Here is an 18,444-nt window from a genome sequence, read left to right as displayed (position 1 = left end):
AGATCCACCAGGTCTAGTGCTGCAGAAAAAACGTTTACCCAATTAACACCTTGATCAATAATAGACTTTTTCCTGATACTTGAATTTTGGAAACTATACCGATTTTTATTTTTTATCAAGTTCAAGTCGTTTTTCACTTTTGAAAACAAGTTTAGATCTCTTTTTTTTTTATTTTTGTAAGTCACTATTTCTTTAAGTGTGTTTTTTTTAGACAGTTAAAATAACTTTAATTTTTTTCTCAGTCACTTGAAATTGATGTTTTCCAGTAAATTTAAGACATTTGTCTTTTGAAGTTGTTTTTTTTTTAGAAATTTAAATCGCATTTCAAACGGCTACATTAAAGAGCAGCATATTGGCAACTATTTGCAACAATTTATCGAAACTCCAAAAGGAAAACTTACACCGCATAAAAGACGTACGACCACATGCGTGCGTATTGGCAATTCTGCCGGTTCCACTCTATCTAAATCGGACTAATCACACGGCAATTTAAATACATTACATACCGAACTAATGTCGATATCAAGGCGGCAAATGTGCAATAACGCTCCAATTAATATTCCTAAACATTCAATAAAAGTGAGTCGTTTTGATAACGGTTATAGAAATAAAATTTCATTATTATGGTTCAACATAAGGCCACCCTCATATAGGCAAAACGGTTGGAAACCGTAAGAATCCGGTAGCTGAAGTAAGAAATTTATTAGTGATATGCGAACCATTTTCAGTACCCCTAACGTTTTCTAACGAGCGACTCATGTTGCTCATTAGGCACAGATTTCTTTATTGCCCCACAACACTTCGTCTAACTCATCCAGTTTCAGCTAAACTCACTTAAACAGGCGAAAAACTAACGAGCTTTAGCGGCGTTACAAACGACGAATGGAAAAAGTTATAATAAACACGCAATTTATCCTCCATATAGGGTGAGCTTCATTGTAGTGGCTCTCGGCCGCCTTGTTCGACCAGTATCAGCCCTATCTTAAATTCTCCGTATTTTTCGCTCGACAGATCTGTTTAAGAATAGTTGTTTTTTGCATTATCATCGTGTTTTGCTGCTGAGCTCTATCTAGACTACTATAATTGAAAAAAGTATTATTGATTTATTTTTATTTTTTATTTTATTTATTTATAATCAAATATATATAAAAGTACAAAATAAGCACCTAAGTAACTTAATACTTGTGTATGCCTATATACAGGGTGTTCATTTGAAAACTTCTCACCACGGATTTATCGAAAACCACTGTTTAAAAAAAACGCCGAAATACGTAAAAAGGTTTGTCAAGGGGGACAACTTTCTAACCTAAAATTACTTCACCCCCTTTCACCCTCTGCCCCCCAGGGTCATTTCCTTAAAAATTTTAAATGGCAAGGGGTATCGAGTAATAGCTTGTTTAAAAGGTCTTTCGAAGTCTTTTATTTTGACGTTTGATTTTTTTAAATCGGTCGATTCGTTTTTCGAGAAAATTAGAAAAATCTTTGTTTATCTTAATTTGTTCAGATAGAAAACAAAAACATGAAAATATCAGTTTTTATTTCAATAAGTGTTCAAAATGTTGCCCGTTTTTGGCCAAACAATGATATAGGCGATGTTCAAATTCCTGACGGAAATTTTCGAAAACATGTTGTGGGATATCATGGCAGCTGTCGATGATGCGTTGACGAAGTTCATCCAAACTTTCAGGTTGGGGAGTAAACACAATAGATTTCAAATGACCCCATAGAATAAATTCTAACGGCGTTATATCAAGAGATCTAGCAGGCCATTCTATAGGCCCCCTTCGGCCTATCCATTTATCTGGAAACTCGTCGTCTAGCCATTGCCGAACGGGAAGAACATAGTGAGGAGGAGCGCCGTCTTGCTGGAAATATATGTCAGCCTCATCAAGTATAGGACTTCCATCATCATCGATTTGTTTCTAAGTCATTAATAAAAGAATTTATTGGAATGGAATTGATCAAGGTTTTAATTGGACAAACATTTTCCTGCATCATCAGATTTTTCAGACCTCTGTTTTCACTCCTCTGATCTACTGTCGCTTTCAGGCGGTTAAGGAATTTTTTTGTTCTTTTTCACTCTATTAAAGTTTATTTTGCTAAGTTCCAAGCAGTGAGATGTGATAAAATAAGTAAATATTCAAGTTTTTCCAGGTAATTAATTGAAGGCAGTTTTGTATTTTACTGGCTTTTGGGGACAGTATGAATTTTTCCTGTGTAGTTTTTATTTCTTCCACGTAGATGAAGATCATATGTGATACTTCCAAACAGTTAACATAATGATTTTGTTCAGAAAGCTGAAAATTGGTCTGCCTGAATTTTTTTTTAAAGATTTCAATTATTTGAAAAAACTTAATACATTTTTAATGTGATTGAAAAACAGGTGTAAACAGTATCTCGGTGTAAAAATCAAAATATATTGGCTAAGCGCTTTCGGTTTTACAAATAAACCATCATCGCAGGAGCCCTAAGACAAGAAAATAATTTACAATGATGTTAGTCTAGAATTCACTTTAATAACTTACTTGTCAAAAAGTATAAAAAACAGACGAAGAATTTACAAAACTTAAAAATAGATAAAATTTCAATACAATGTTCTCATAGTCCAACAACTATATCTTAAGTGAAACATTAAGTATTTGGGAGAAAAATTAAAGAAGGAATAAACTGTGTGAAAAAAAAATTAAAACCTAACTTAAACAGCCCCACACAAATTTCAACTGCCTGGAAGAACATCTAAAACTGGGTCCAAGTTGACTGAAATACGACTTGAATTTACTGGAAACAAATCAAAAACGATTTTAAGTGCCTTACAATAAAATCAAGTTTAAGTATTTCCTTTTCCTGGAAAGAATGGAATTATTTTTTAATCATATTTTTTTAAGCTTTGATATGCTAATGATATTTTTTATCATCTTCTAAAAAGTTAATATTAAGATATTTCCAGTCTGCTGAAATCAACTTTTACTGTTGAAGAGCTTTCTTTTGCTTTTTTCAGGCTGTTAAAAGAAGGTTCATCGCGATTTTAACTCCTTTGACTAGTATTATTCATAACTGGTATTAATCATTTTGTTTCAGGCACTTGAGATTAATATTCATTTTTTCCAAGCATTTAAGATCATTTTTACTAGGTGGTTCATATTAACATTGGCTTTTTTTAAGCTGCCTGGAAAAAATCTACAACTGACTTGAATCTCTTGGAAAAACCTTAAAATTAATTTCAATTCTTAGCTTCAACTGTCTGGAAAAAATAAGATTTCAGGTGTCTGGAAAAAAATTAAAAATTACTTGAACTGCCTGAAAAAAATGAAAAACTAATTTCAACTCACTGAAAAACGACTGGAATCTCAAACCTCTATAATCTTATAGTTAATTTCAATTGCCTAAAAGAAATCGAAACTGCATTTAATTACTTGGAAAAAGTAAGAAACAAAATTGTCTGGAATTGAAGAAATTAAAATCAATTTTAAGTGCCTGGAAAAAAATTGAAAATTTTTTTAATTGCCTAAAAAAGAACAGCCTGAAAAGAATATCCACGAAGAATTCAAAATCAAATTTAAGTGTCTGCGAAAAAAAGTGACTGCAACTGTTTCCTAAATAGAACTTAAATCAGTCAGTCTCAATAACCTGGAAAAATTAAAACTGTATTTAATTATCTACAAAAAAAAAATTACTTGAATTTTTTGAAGTAGAATCAAAAACTGATTTTAACTGCCTCCTGAAGAGATGTAGTTAGTTCTCTTTAAAACATTTTAAACCGATTTCAACTATCTGAAAAAAAATAAATTGCTTTTAATTACTTGGAAAAAGTAAAGTGAATTTTCTGAAATGTTTTAGAAATGTCTTCAAATACCTAACAAAAAATCAAAATCAACCTCAAGTTCTGGAAAAAAATTTAAAGTGTCTTTAAGTGTCTGGAAAAGATTTTAGGTGTCTGGTAGATAAAACTAAAAAAATAGTTCATCTGCCTGGAAAAAATCAAATACTGACTTCAACTGTCTGAAAAATTCAAAAATTATACTTGAACAAAGCAAGAAATAACTTAAATTTTCTGGAAAAAATCAAAATCTATTTCAAGTGTCTGGAAAAAAAAATTAACTTAAAGTTCCTGAAAAATGACTTGAATATCTTGAAAAATTTAAAATCAATTTTTTACGGCCTAAAAATATCGAATTTCTAAAAAAAAATTAATATTACTCCACCTCCATAAAAAAAGATTTTAGTTTCAACTGAGAAAAAATACAGAAATTTACGTCAACTTGGGAAAAAGTAAAAAACGATTTAAGTATCTTAAACAAACCAAAATCAACTTCAAGTGTGTCAAAAAAAATTAAAAGTGACTTCAACTATCTGAAAACATTTTATAGATTTAAAGTCTCTGGGAAAAAACTAAAAATTACTTCAATTGCCTGGAAAATATCAAAAACTGACTTAAATGAGCTGGAAAACTTGAAAAACAATTTGAATATATTAAAAAGAACTAAAATCAATTGAAACTGCTTGAGAAAGCTTACTTTTATTTCCTGTAAAAACCAAAAAATAATTTGGATGTTTTTTAATTTTTTGGAAGTTAGCTGCCTGCAAAAAATAAAAAAATTACTTGAATTTTTTGAAGTAGAATCAAAAACTGACTTTAACTACCTCCTAAAGAGATGTAGTTAGTTCTCTTTAAAACATTTTAAACCGATTTTAACTATCTGGAAAAAAAATAAACTGCTTTTAATTACTTGGAAAAAGTAAAGTGAATTTTCTGGAATGTATTAAAAATTACTTCAAACACCTGACAAAACAATCAACCTTAAGTTCTGGAAAAAAAATTAAAGTGTCTTTAAGTGTCTGGAAAAGATTTTAAGTGTCTGGTAGATAAAACTAAATAATTAGTTCATCTGCCTGGAAAAAATCAAATACTGACTTCAACTGTCTGAAAAATTCAAAAATTATACTTGAACAAAGCAAAAAATAACTTCAATTTTCTGGAAAAAATCTCAATCTATTTCAAGTGTCTGGGAAAAAAATTAAAAATTAACTTAAAGTGCCTGAAAAACGACCTAAATATCTTGAAAAAATTTCAAATCAATTTTTTACGGCCTAAAAATATCAAATTTCTAGAAAAAAATTAAAAATTACTTCAACTCCATAAAAAAAAGATTTTAGTTTCTGAACTGAGAGAAAATACAAAAACTTATGTCAACTTGTGGAAAAAGTGAAAAACGATATAAGTATCTTAAAAAACCAAAAACAACTTTGAATATCCTCGAATTTCCTGAAAGTTAGCTGCCTGGAAAAAATGACTTAAATATCCTGCAATATAATCAAATTCAACTTCATATGCCTTAAAAAAAATAAAAGCGACTTTAACTGTCTGAAAAGATAGTTCAAGTATCTAGGAAAAAAATCTAATAAATGGTTTCAGCTGCTCAGAAAAAAAGCGGAAAATTGTCTGAAACTTGAATAACTTGGAAAAATTTGAAATCAATTTCAATTGCTTGAAAAAAAATTGTCTTTAACTGTAAAAAATAACTTTTAGTTTGTTAAATTATATGACTTTAATTGCCTAGAAAAAAAATCAGCTTTCCGCACCTGAAAAAAAAAATTAAAAGTGACCTCAATGATCTGTGAAAAAAAAAACAAACAGAACTTTAAGTACCTAAAAAAAAAGATTAAAAACTGCTTTCGCATACTTGAAAGAATAATGAACATCGTGTATAATGAATTTGGAAAAACATGCACATTTACAAGCATATATCTCTGTATTTTTTTGTCAGGCACTTGAAGTCGTTTTTGACTTTCTTTAGGCAGTTGGGGTCAGCTTTTGACTATTGTATTCAAAATGGCTTCAACTACCTAAAATATTTAAAAGTTAATTTCGACAGCCTAATAAACGACTTGAATCTCTTCAAAAAAATTTAAATCAATTTCCACTGCCTCGAAAAAAAATCGGAACTTGACTTTAATCACCTGGAAAAAGTAAGAAATAACTTGAATTTCCTGGAAAAATTAAAATAAACTTCATGTGCCTGGAAAAACAAATTAAAATTAACTTTAACTGAAAGCGAAAAAACTGAAATTTCCTTTACCTGCCATCCACCAGAAAAACCTGGAGACCGACGAGAGTCCAAACCGCGGATCTAAAGGATCCAATGTTAACAATCCATATAGAGAAAATCAAACTCATCACTGGCTTATCTGTGATGGGCATCAGACATATCTAATTCATCCCGTTTAATGACTTTTGAACTTCGAAAAGATCGACACATTCCACTTCGACCAAAATCCCGATATCAATATCGCCATAAAATCAAATTAGGAATCTCCCCTGAGGCAAAAAACCACACTGCAACTTCCTACTCCCAGTTTTTGTTTTTCCGTAATCTCGCCGCCGTCGCTTGTAAGATGTTGGTTAGAAAAAAGAGGCATCTGCATCGAGTTCACGATCCTCTGACGACATAAATTTGTCACCATAAGAGAGCAGTTGCACTTGATTCCACGAAGAAGAAAATGGACTAATGCCTGCAAACGATCCAACGAACAAAAAAAAAAGCTAAAAAAGAAAAAGAGCGATCGACGGTCGTGCGATGTCGCAATCCGGTTTAAACGACCCATAAATGTTATCGGATGGATCCTAGTTGGCCTTGCGGATTGTGCAAGATCGATCAGGGTTGGACTGTTTGATCTTTCTGATCGATAATGAAGTTGTGGTGTTTTTTTTTTATTAATGTGGCGCCTACTGTATAATTGATTTAACGTTTCGGTTATATTGTTGGACTTCCTCAGGGCTTCATAGAAAACTTATAAGGTTTTGTACGCTCGTAGTGTTTATTCTTCAATAATCAAGATTTTCGTTTCAATCAGTTTCAAAATAATTAGGGTTTCCAGACCGGGATCCCGCGGTCCCAAAATCCGGGGATCCCGGGACATTTTTAATCCCGAGAATCCCGATTTTTTGTAACATAAAATTTTAAACTGTTATGTTGAAAAATGTATTTTTTATTCCCTCCATCGACGTTTTATTTAATTTCAGAGGTTATTTACGTTTCTTTTATGGCACAAACGAGGATTAACCTATCTCCGAACGGGGAATCCCCTATTTGCCCGTCTGCGCCAATCGTTGTTTACTTTGTCTTTTTTGTTTCATTTAATACTTAAATGTGTGTCGGACAGTGTGTGGAGATATAGCGCTGATATTCAATTATTGTATTTAAGACGATAAATACGTTTTGTGGACGTTTACAAAGGTGCTAAGCTAACGAATAAGATTTAATAACAGATAAATATTTACATTTATAGCGATTTATGTGTATAATGTTTTATGTTTTTATTATTTATAGGCTTACAAAAATGGCCGATCGTCAAATTATATTCATTGTGCATCCTAAAAAAATAACGACACATCATCAATGTGGTCTAATTATCTAATGGCTGTGGATAAACAATCTGCAAAATGTAAAAATGGTGGCTTTATAATAGCAACCAAAGAGGGTTCTACAAAGGGTTTTTATGTGAATTTTAATTCTAAACATGCAAAAAGACAAGAGGAGGTAACTGATGCCTCGTCCTCAATAATAATTGCAACCGACACAAATGTTGACAGTAAAGTTAATCAAGGTGAACCCGATGCATCCATTGGATTACCTTCGCCTATCAAGCAGCGTAAAATATTAGATTACTTTGCTTCCCCTAATGAAAATTCACTAGATGCCTTACTTGCCCGAATGACTGCCCTCGATGGATTACCATTTAGAATTTTTACTACATCGATTGATCTTAGAAAGGCAATAATGGATAGGGGGTTCCCTGACGTACCAAGTTCCCCCACAACCATATGTGAAGGGGTTTTTGCGTACCAAAACAAAATTCTTACCTGCTATATACTAGAGTTTGAAAAAATGAAAAAACAAGGAAATTATTTCAGTTTAACTCTGGATGAGTGGACATCAAACTCTAATAGGAGATACATGAATGTAAAAATTCACAGTTTGAATGGAAGAGTTTGGAATCTCGATTAATAAGAATTTTGGGTTCCATGCCAGCAGAAAAATGTGTTAGCTTATTAACCGAACGGTTACAAAAATTTAGTCTAAGCTTAGATAATAACATTGTCTCTGTAACAACAGATGGGGCCAGTGTAATGAAAAAAAAGTTTGATAAAATGTTACCAGCAGCTGTGTTTTGCACATGGAATTCATTTAGCCGTATTGGATGTATTATACGTTGGTAAAATAGGAAAAGGGCTACAAAGTCAAGAGGAAGAATCACTTACTGAGGGGGAGGAACTTAAAACTGATGATACTGATAGTGAAAATGATGAAAACAGCGATAATGAAGAAGGCGGAATGGAAGTTATGAATGGATTACCACCCAATAAGCAGCTTCAAATGACCACAAAGCACGATATTTATTTTATTGTCAAAAAAATTCGCAAAGTAGTAAGGATGTTTCGCCGTTTCCCTACCAAAAATCCAATTTTACAAACCTATGTGAAGGACAAGCATGCAAAAGAACTTTCCCTTATATTAGACTTTAAAACAAGATGGAATAGCCTTGTTGATATGTTGGAACGTTTTATTTTGTTGAAAGACTGTGTTCAAAAGAGTTTAATTGATCTTGCCATTTCGATTAGTATAAACGACAGAGAATTTCAAATAATGAGAGATATAGTACAATGTCTTGAGCCTGTTAAATTAACGGTGGAAGCCATTTGAAGAAAAGATGCTAACCTATGTACGGCCGATGTAAGTTTTAAATTTTTGTTTGATAAACTTAAAAAACTAAATACTTCACTTAGCGGAGAATTTCAAGAAACGCTTAAGCATCGCATAAGTGAACGACGAACTACAATGTCTGGCGCCATCTCATATCTTCAGAATCCTAGCACATATTTTGAAAGCCATTTATTTGAAGATCCAAATTCTGAAACAATAGCTTAATTTATCAAACATATAAATGAGAATTAAAAAAAATATATGGTTCCTGATTCACAATCTGATGATGAAGAAGACGTGCCTCTGTCAAAAACAAAAACTTCAAGAGGCAATAGGTTCTGTATCTGTAACTGCAAAACCTAATTATCAAAGACCGGAAAATTCCAAAGTACGCCTAAACACTATTAACGTAATTAAAAAAGAAATGTCACTTTACGAGAATGGAGGATTAAAAAGTTTATATTTGAAACAGTGTTATGAATATTTACTGACAGTACCGCCAACAAGTGTCGAAGCTGAAAGAGCTTTTTCTTCGGCGGTCACATTTGCGACTAAACTTAGATTTCGTTTAAGTGATTTATCTTTAGATACGTTAGTGTTTTTAAGAGCATATTTTATTTTTTATAAACAAAACTAACTGTTTAATTTCAAAGTTATTTTGTATTTATTTATTTTTTGAAGGATGTGTTTCTGTCTCAAGTTTGTTTTTAGACTTTTTAGTTAGGTTGTTAGGTACCTAGGTATGTAATATGTAATACGTACCGATCTACAAATGTACTGAAAATGTTTTTAGTTCTGAATTTTTAAATAATTTGTTTTCAGTTAACTGCATTTTTATTTGCTCGGGATACTGTTATTACTGTTAAATATTTTATTCAAAATATAATTAGCCTCGGTCCCGGGATTTGGATTTTTATCCCGGGATTTCAAAACGGGATCCCGATCCCGAAAACTGGAATTTCTTTTCAATCATTGAGAATTTTATTAGCTTGTCTTTTAATATTAAACCATTGGCAATTTCTGTATATTTTTAAAATTGGTTTTGGAAGTTTTCCTATATAATTTCCAAACCATCTTTTAAGATATTTCTGTAGTTCTTTTACAGTATTATAGAAGTCTGTAGTCTGTAGATGAATTTTACTTTAGCTGCTTGGAAATTAATCAAAAACTAACTTTCCTGAGTTTGAGTGAGTTTTTGAAAAGGAAACTAAAATCAATTTCAACCACGTGAAGCAATCGCTGAAAAAAATTAAAAAAGACATCAAGCGTTTGGCAGAAAAAATGAAAAATTGACCTCAACTTGCTGAAAAAAGTGAAAAAAGAAAGTGTCTGATGAAAAATATAGAGGTAACCACTACCTAAAAAAATCATTCAATAAGTTGAATTAATTAAAATATTTCTTAAGGTTACCGACTTGTTCAGGCTATTGAATTTCTTTTTTTAATTTTTATTGCTACTTCCAGGCAGTTAACATACAAGTAACATGTTTTTCCAGAATTTTAGCTAAACTAATTTCTTCTTGCCGTTCATTTTCCTTTCAGACACTAGAAATAAGTTTTGCATTTTTTTGTTCGGTACTCTCTAGTTCTGTTTGATTTTTCCACTTTAAACTTTTTTCCAGGATCTTGAACCTGATTTTTTATTTTGTGCAAACAATAAGTCTTGTTTAATGCATTTTAGAAAAATCAAGTTATTTTTTAAAAATGGCAGTTTAGGTTTTTTTCGGGCAGTTGAAATTGGTTTAAATTTCTGCCAGAGATTCAAGTCTTTTTTCAGGCAGTTCAAGTTATTTTTAGTCTTTTTCTCAGACATTTTGTTTTTTTTTACAGAATACTTAAGTCGTTTTCCGTTTTTTCCAGAAAGCTGTAGTGAATTTCTCATTCTTTTTCCAGGCAGTTGAAGTCAATACTTTAATGTTTTTCCAGACAGTTGAAGTCACTTTTAATTTATTTCCATACAGTTGAAGTTGATTTTGTTTTTCTTTCTCAGGTTATTTAAATCAATTTTTAGACAGTTAAAGAAAATTTTAGCCTTAGCTCGAGAGTTGAACTTGGTTTTAATTTCCTTTTCCGAACACTTAAAGTTTATTTTGATTTTTTTTAGACTGTTTTATTCTTCCTCTTTCTTTAACCTTCACGTTTTTTTGGTGGCATGGGAGTATTTCATTTAAACAGCGAGGAAATACTGCATCCACATGTTTCTATATCCATGCCACTGGTATTGAAGGAAAAGTATCCAGGGTTCCCTTGTATGAAAATGCTTACTAAATTAATGGCACATCTAACAAACATTGTTTAAATTCATTTATCGCGAAATTTTTAATAGCGAGTTTTGAAAATATTAAGATTTTTGTAAAGTCTTTGACAATATCAAGGGTTTTTTTAACGCATTAAGAAACTACTCATCTGACCAATAACTCCTAGACGGTTACATTTACAAGGAAACTTATAAAGACATTTTTAATAAAGAAACTTATTGGCTTTCATATGAAATTAAAAGCAATTAAATTGTTATATAAGTTTTCAAGATATTTAGATTTTTGTGAACCTTTGGCAGTATCAAGGTTTTTTTTTCAATCTATTTAAAAACTACGGAAATAACTCATAAACAGTTCTATTTACAAGTAAACGTGTAAGTAATTTTTGGTATAGAAACTCAACAGCTTTCATACGAAACTAAAATCAATAAAATCGCTATGCATGTTTTTGTAAAGCTTTGAACAATATCAAGGGTTTTTTCAATTCATTGAAAAAATATTCAATAACGTCTAAACGGTTATATCTACAAAATTGTACCGGGAACGTAGCCGTGGTCGGTATTGTTATCGTATATGTCTGCCTTTCTCGTCTGAGTTTGGCACTTTTTATAGCTTTTAAATTATTTTTTGCATGTATGGTGTTGTGACAGTTACAATGGATCATCATTGTTGTTTGTGAATCTTAAATCGCATTATTAAGGAATAAAACGTGAAAAATACCATAGTATATTCTTTACCGCCAATTCTGTTATCAACAATATCGGGAGGTATTTAGGCGACTGCGTTCCAATATACTGTTAGTAAAATAATATGGCAGGCAGTGGCAAAACTTTCGATGGAGATCCTGCAAGTAGCTGTTCTAAGTGTAAGGTGATGTTTGATGATATAAGGTCCAGTGTACTATGTGTAATCGGTACTTCCATGGAAAATGTTGCAATGTGGATATGCGTGGTTTCCATATGAAGAAATCGATTTGGAAGTGTGAGACTTGCGATACAACATCTACTAGTGGTCAAAATTTAGTGCAAGAACCACGCCTGCGAAAAAGAAGCCGTATAGATGATGTCGTAGATCAGGAGATAGATGTTGGTGCTACATGATTATTTTTAGTAGAGAAAACCAAAGAATTAACTCAGAAAGTTGATCTTTTATTGGTGGAAAACAGCAGCCTTAAAGCTGAAATCGCCAGCTTAAAGGAACCGAAACATCCGACAGCAGTGGAACCTAGGGGTGGTGTTGTTACTCATGCTTCAACGGTCCAGAAGAAAAATGACAACAAAGCGTTAGTAGTTAAACAAAAGTGCCCACAAAAAGATGTCCAACAAGTTAAGAAAGACCTGCGCAAAAACGTAAACGCTACTAATATAGGTGCTGGTTTATCTTTGGATAAACCCACTAAGAATGGAAGTATAATTGTAAAATGTGGCAATGAAAAGGATCTATCCAACATTCAGGCACAAATACAAAAGAAAATGGGTGACTTATATAGTGTGGATGTCCCGAAACTGTTAGAACATCGAGTCAAAGTAGTAGGAGTTAGTGAGACGGAATATACTTTAAGTGATAATGAGGTTGTTTCAAAAATTGTGAGTCAAAATAACGTTTCAAATGCCCTAGAAAAGAAAATTAAAATTCTACGTAGAAGGAAAGTGGTAAATCGTAAGTTTACTTTGGTGCTGGAGGTTGATGCTACCACATACGGAAAACTTATGGAAAGCGAAAGGATGAACATGGCTGGAATCGCTGTCTAGTGTTCAACGACTATGGAATAAAGAGGTGTTTTAGTTCTTGCCGATATGACCATATTGTGAATGAGTGCAAGGAGGACAAGGTATGTGCAAAGTGTAGTGGAAATCACGATTTCAAAGAGTGTAGCATTGATTTTGTTAAATGTGTAAACTGTGCTGTGTCCAATAAGAAATATGGTCTTAATTTGGATGTGAGCCATGTTTCTTGGGATGTACAGAGATGTGAATCGTACCAGAGAATTAAAGACTTCCAACGTAGTAAGTACTTAAAATAGCAATTAGACTCTAATATTGTTTTAAATTCTAGTATAATATATTTAAATTGTCAGGGATATCTTAACAACAAGGATAACATTCTAGTTTTAATTAATGATTGGAGGCCTAGAATAGTATTTTTAAGCGAGACACATGTTAGTCCAGAAATTGAATTATGTAAATTGCATGTAGATGGGTACAAATTAGAGCAATGTACCACTAACAACAACAGAACAGGAGGTGTTATGGCTCTGGTTAGGTGTGATATTAGATATAAGAATAAAACCGTTCAGTGTGTTGATAATTATGTTTGGTTATTGTCTCTTAAAATATTTTTGTCTGATGTTAAATATTTGTGTACTGTTTTATATTACCCTCCCCAAAAACAGGATGGTAAATTCTTAGAATACTTTAATGACTATATTGATCTTGTAAGTGATTTTATCGGCATTAATATTATAGTGGGAGATTTTAATTTTGATCTTGTAAAAGATACATTTTACGGCAATAAAATAGGTAATATTATTTACACGGGTAGGTTTCACCAGATTGTTAAAACAGCTACCAGAATTGCCCCTAATAGCCAAACTCTTATAGATTATATAATAACCAATTATAAACAGCTCCCACACAGAGTCTATTTAACACCCAAAATTAGCGACCACTCTATTTTGTCCATAGATTTAAATAAAGAAAAAGAGCAAGATGCAGATATAATATGTTATCAAAGGTCTTTTAAAAATTACAAAAATGATCAGTTACAGCAAGAGCTCTTAAGCATTGAGTGGAACAGGGATATATCTGATGTAAATGTTTTGGCTGATTATTTTGTCACTAAAATAAAAAATGTTATAAATCGCATGTGTCCAAATTTGTCTAAAAACAGAAATATTGAGATAAAAAGTGGATTAGTGTGGAGATCAGGGAACTAATGCAGGATAGAGAAATATTACACAAAAGGGCAGTTATTGATAAGAGTGAAAGAACCTGGGGTGAGTATAAAGCTAAAAGAAATTTCATTGTAAATAAAATTTGCGTTGAGAAAGAAAAATATTACGCTGAAACTATTGATTTACATAGAAAAAATCCAAAAGAACTGTGGAAAAATCTTAAAACTCTACTACCAGGAAAAAAGCAATTACTGCCACATAACATAAGATTTGATGCCGAAATAATTACTAAAGAGGCAGATATGGCGGACAGATTTAATAAGTATTTGGTTAATAGTATTGAACATATAATCCTCAATATACTATAGCCCGCCAACATACCGCCCTTTAACAATGGAACCACAGTGACTAATAAGACACTATCCAAATTTGAAAAAATATCAATGAGTCGAATGAAAGAATTTCTTAAAAGTTAAAAAATGTTGGAGGTGGAGACAGTGGTATTTCTAAACAGGTTCTTTGTGACGTTACTTCTGCCATTGGAGATCGACTATTGGATATAATCAATAGATCACTTGAATCAGGTGTATTCCCAGAGACGTGGAAATTGTCGACCGTAATTCCTGTTCCCAAAGTCCACAATACTAATCTTCACAATGAATTTAGATCAATAAATACAGTGCCGGTTTATGAAAAGCTATTAGAAATTTGTGTAAAAGAACAGCTACTTGAGTTCTGCCTTAGTAATAATGTCATTTTCCCGAATGAATCCGGTTTTCGCGCACTCCTGCGAGTTTGTTGTTGTGAGTACCTGTGATAGTTTCCTCAGAGCCGTTGACAATGATAATTTTGTACTAGCCGTATTTTTAGATTTCAAACGAGCATTTGAAACAATTGATAGGACTATTTTATTGGAAAAACTTAATAGTCTTGGAGCTAGAGGTAGTGTGTTGGACTGGTTTAGGTCATATTTATCTAATAGTGTACAACGAGTTTTATTTAAGAATAGTATGTCTGAATTCATTAATATAGAATATGGTGTGCCACAAGGAACAGTTTTGGGGCCATTATTGTTTCTATTATATATAAATGATATAGTTAGAGTAGCTACCAAATGTAATATTGAGTTGTTTGCTGATGATACAATGCTTTATATTAAGGGAAATAACTTACAACAAATGCAAAATGAAATTAATAGTAATCTTAAAAACCTATTTAATTGGCCCTGTGTAAATAAATTATGTTTAAACATAAACAAATGTAAATTTTGTGTTTTCACAAAAAAAACTAAAATGGCACAGTTGGACATTCGGGGTTTGCATATTAATGGTAAATGGGGAAAAAATCTTATACGATAAAGAAATAAAGTATTTGGGTACAATATTGGATTGTAATCTAAGTTTTTATGGGCCTCTTGATTACATATAGGTATCAGAGTACAGGCTATACGTCCTCGGCGAACTACGTGCTGGCGAGACCGGTCACGCAAAAATTTGGTCACGGGCCATATAGGAATGTCCTCTCCCTCTCATGCAGTGACTGCATGGCTCCAGTGACTGTGGACTGCGAGGGATTCGTGACGCACATTGCAGGCAGAGAGGAGTGGCAGCATTCCAACAGACCTGCATTGCTAAATAGGGGGACCATCTAGTATACAGATGGCTCCAGAATGAATAACAGAACTGGATCAGGGCTTATTGGTGGGATCCCTTATACCAGTAGGGCATACTCCCTGGGGGAGCACGCCACTGTCTTCCAGGCCGAAGTATTCGCTGTATTAAAATGCGGACAGAAAATCCTAAGCTGCGGACACCGCAATACAGTCGTATCAAAATGCTCGGACAGCAGAGCTGCCATTAGGGCTATCACGGCCGCAAAGTTAAGCTCCAAGTTTGTAGTAGAGTCCATAAAAGTCCTGAAAAAACTGGTACAGGTTGGATGCAGGGTTCAGCTCGTCTGGATACCTGGCCACGCAGGCTATGCAGGTAATGAGGAAGCGGACTCTCTTGCCAGACTGAGATCCGCGAATGTGCCGATGGTGCCGGAACCCATAGTTGGTATCGCCAAATGCGTTGCGGTCGCGTCAATGAAGGGTCTGCTGGACAAGTGGACCCACCGAAGATGGACTGAGTCCCCTGGTATGAGACAGGCCAAAGCGCACATAGTTGGGCCCTCTGCCTGTCTCACCAAAAATCTACTACGCCTAAAAAGACGCGAAATTCGGCTAGTGACAGGTCTTTTAACCGGTCACTGGCACTTAAGAAGCCATCTCCATACTATCGGTATTTCGGACAACCCGGAATGCCGATGGTGCTGTGAGGAGGATGAAACCATTGACCATGTAGTCGGGGAGTGCCCAGCACTCACGCGCGCCAGGTTCAAATACTTGGGTAACACTTTCAGTGTACCGAGCGACTTTAAGTCCTTCAGACCAAAGAGCCTTATCGGTTTCTCTAAGGCCGTTGGGGTCTGGTAACCCCCGGTGGGGCATGACGGGTCCATCAAGAGACCTATATACACAACTGCCTTGGCAGCCCACTGTTTCATTCAAATTCAAATTCAATTGATTACATATTAAGAAAATTTTCTAAAAAAGTTGGATTTATTAGTCGAATGGGCAAAGAATTATCCATAAACACAAAATTGTCCCTGTATAATGCAATAGCACTACCCCATTTGCAGTTCTGCTTAACTTTATTGTCAAATTTGCCGAAATTTAAAATAAAACAATTGGAAGTAATACAAAACAGAACTTTAAGAGTAATTTTGCTTTGTAATCGTTATACCCTTATAGAAACCATGTTAACTATCCTAAATGTGTTGTCAGCAAAGAATCGCGTATAATGTTCATGTATTTGTATTTAAATCGAAACATAACATGCACCCAAAATATATCTGTGATTAAGTTAAAGTTTTTAGTGATGTCCACACATATAACACCAGAAATCGTAATGATTTTATATTACTCGACATATGCCAGACAGCCCAAATGTATAATTCGGTGTTACATAAGGGTATTATTGAATTTAACAAGTTACCAGTAAATATTAAAAACTGTGATAACTTAAACCAGTTCAAACGGCTCTTGAGGGAATATGTTCAAAATAACTGTTAACTGTTTATATTTCTTTTTTAGCTTTATTTTTTAGGTTTAGGTTTTATATTTTTTATCATGGTGATTGTTATTTTTTAAATTTTATTTATTGATATGACTATTTTTTTCTGATTTTTATTAAAATTTTATTTTAGAATTAAGTTTTTATTTTATTTTTATGTTTAATGTTAAGGATATTTTATTTAATTTTTTAGGTTTTATTTTTAAAATCTTTTATTTATTTAAGTTTAGGTCTAAGGTTTATGTACTGTTTATACAATGCACCTTTATCATATAACATTTATTTTTATTTTGATCTGTGTCCACGTTAGCTAGGCCTCCTTTTCGATTCGACATTTGTACATACGTAGATTGATTTTTTTAGTTATTAATTATTAATTAAACATCTTTGTATATTTTTATTTTTTTTGTATGTAGCATTTGTTGCTAAATAAAGAAAGATTATTATATTATTATTATTACAAGGAAACTTGTAAGAACGAAGTTTTGTGATAAAGAAACTGGACAGCTTTCTTTTGACACTAAAATCAATGACATTGTAACGTATTTTTTCCAAATATATTGAATCAATTAAGAAACTTCTCAGTAACTCCTCAACACTTCTATTTAAGAGGAAACTTGTAAGAACCTTTTTGGTTAAGAAACATATTGGCTTTCATATGAAGCTAAAATCAATAAAATATTTACTTATTTTTTAAAACTTTTTTGATTTTTGTAAAGCTTTTGACAGTATCAAGATTCATTTCCTTCCATTGACAAACTACTTAATAACTCCTGAACGACTCTATTTACAAGGAAACTTTTTAGGATCATTTTAATAAAGAAACTCATCAGGTTTCATTGTTTTCCATCTCTTCGTAGCGCTCGTGACTCTTTTTTAACTAGACAGGCCTTTGACTCTATTACGTGATAAAATATTAATTTATCCCCTGAAAAACCTAATGCGATAATAGACGAGTTAAAGCGTGAAAACGTTTAATCGACATCACCCACGATATTTCTGGTTATAACGGACCGCAACCCAAAAAAAAAATCCAATACGTTTTCGTCGCTTTAATTTCTGCCCAAAACATGATTATTACCTGTTTTAGTGCGTTTTTTTGGCAGGCACCGTTATTATAGCACACCTACAATGAAATTATTGTTTTGTTAATTGAATTTGTCGTCAGACCAGCCTGTCGTGTTAACGGATTTATTTAACGGATGATACAGTATATTACTTACCACAAAACAAACAAAAAATGGAGCAAGTATGCCAAATAAAGAGTTTTTTTTATAAATTTATAGAGGAATTTTATGGCTTAACGGTTGTTGTTTACATCGACGATAAAAATTGGGTTAATTCAATGTGGTTTTAATTAAACTAATTTTTTTTTGTCATTAAAATAAATAAGAGGAAAACTCAAGTACTTTTTATAACGCCTCACCTTATATGTCTCACCATAGGAATCACTACCAGAAGAGCAATATCTTATTA

General features: G+C 32.6%; 2 protein-coding genes across 4 annotated transcripts in view; one reads left to right on the top strand and one right to left on the bottom strand.

Annotated features, from left to right (window-relative positions):
* LOC126741573 (autophagy-related protein 16-1) overlaps positions 1-18,444 on the top strand; it is a 579,654-nt gene that overhangs the window by 295,772 nt on the left and 265,438 nt on the right. The gene's annotated exons all lie outside the window — the stretch shown is intronic.
* The window catches only part of LOC126741569 (uncharacterized), a 251,654-nt gene that overhangs the window by 222,945 nt on the left and 10,265 nt on the right, over positions 1-18,444 (bottom strand). The gene's annotated exons all lie outside the window — the stretch shown is intronic.

This window comes from Anthonomus grandis, chromosome 10 (assembly GCF_022605725.1).
Source record: "Anthonomus grandis grandis chromosome 10, icAntGran1.3, whole genome shotgun sequence".
In the NCBI taxonomy this organism is placed as follows: Eukaryota; Metazoa; Arthropoda; class Insecta; order Coleoptera; family Curculionidae; genus Anthonomus; species Anthonomus grandis.
This window is presented reverse-complemented; position numbering and strand designations above follow the sequence as displayed.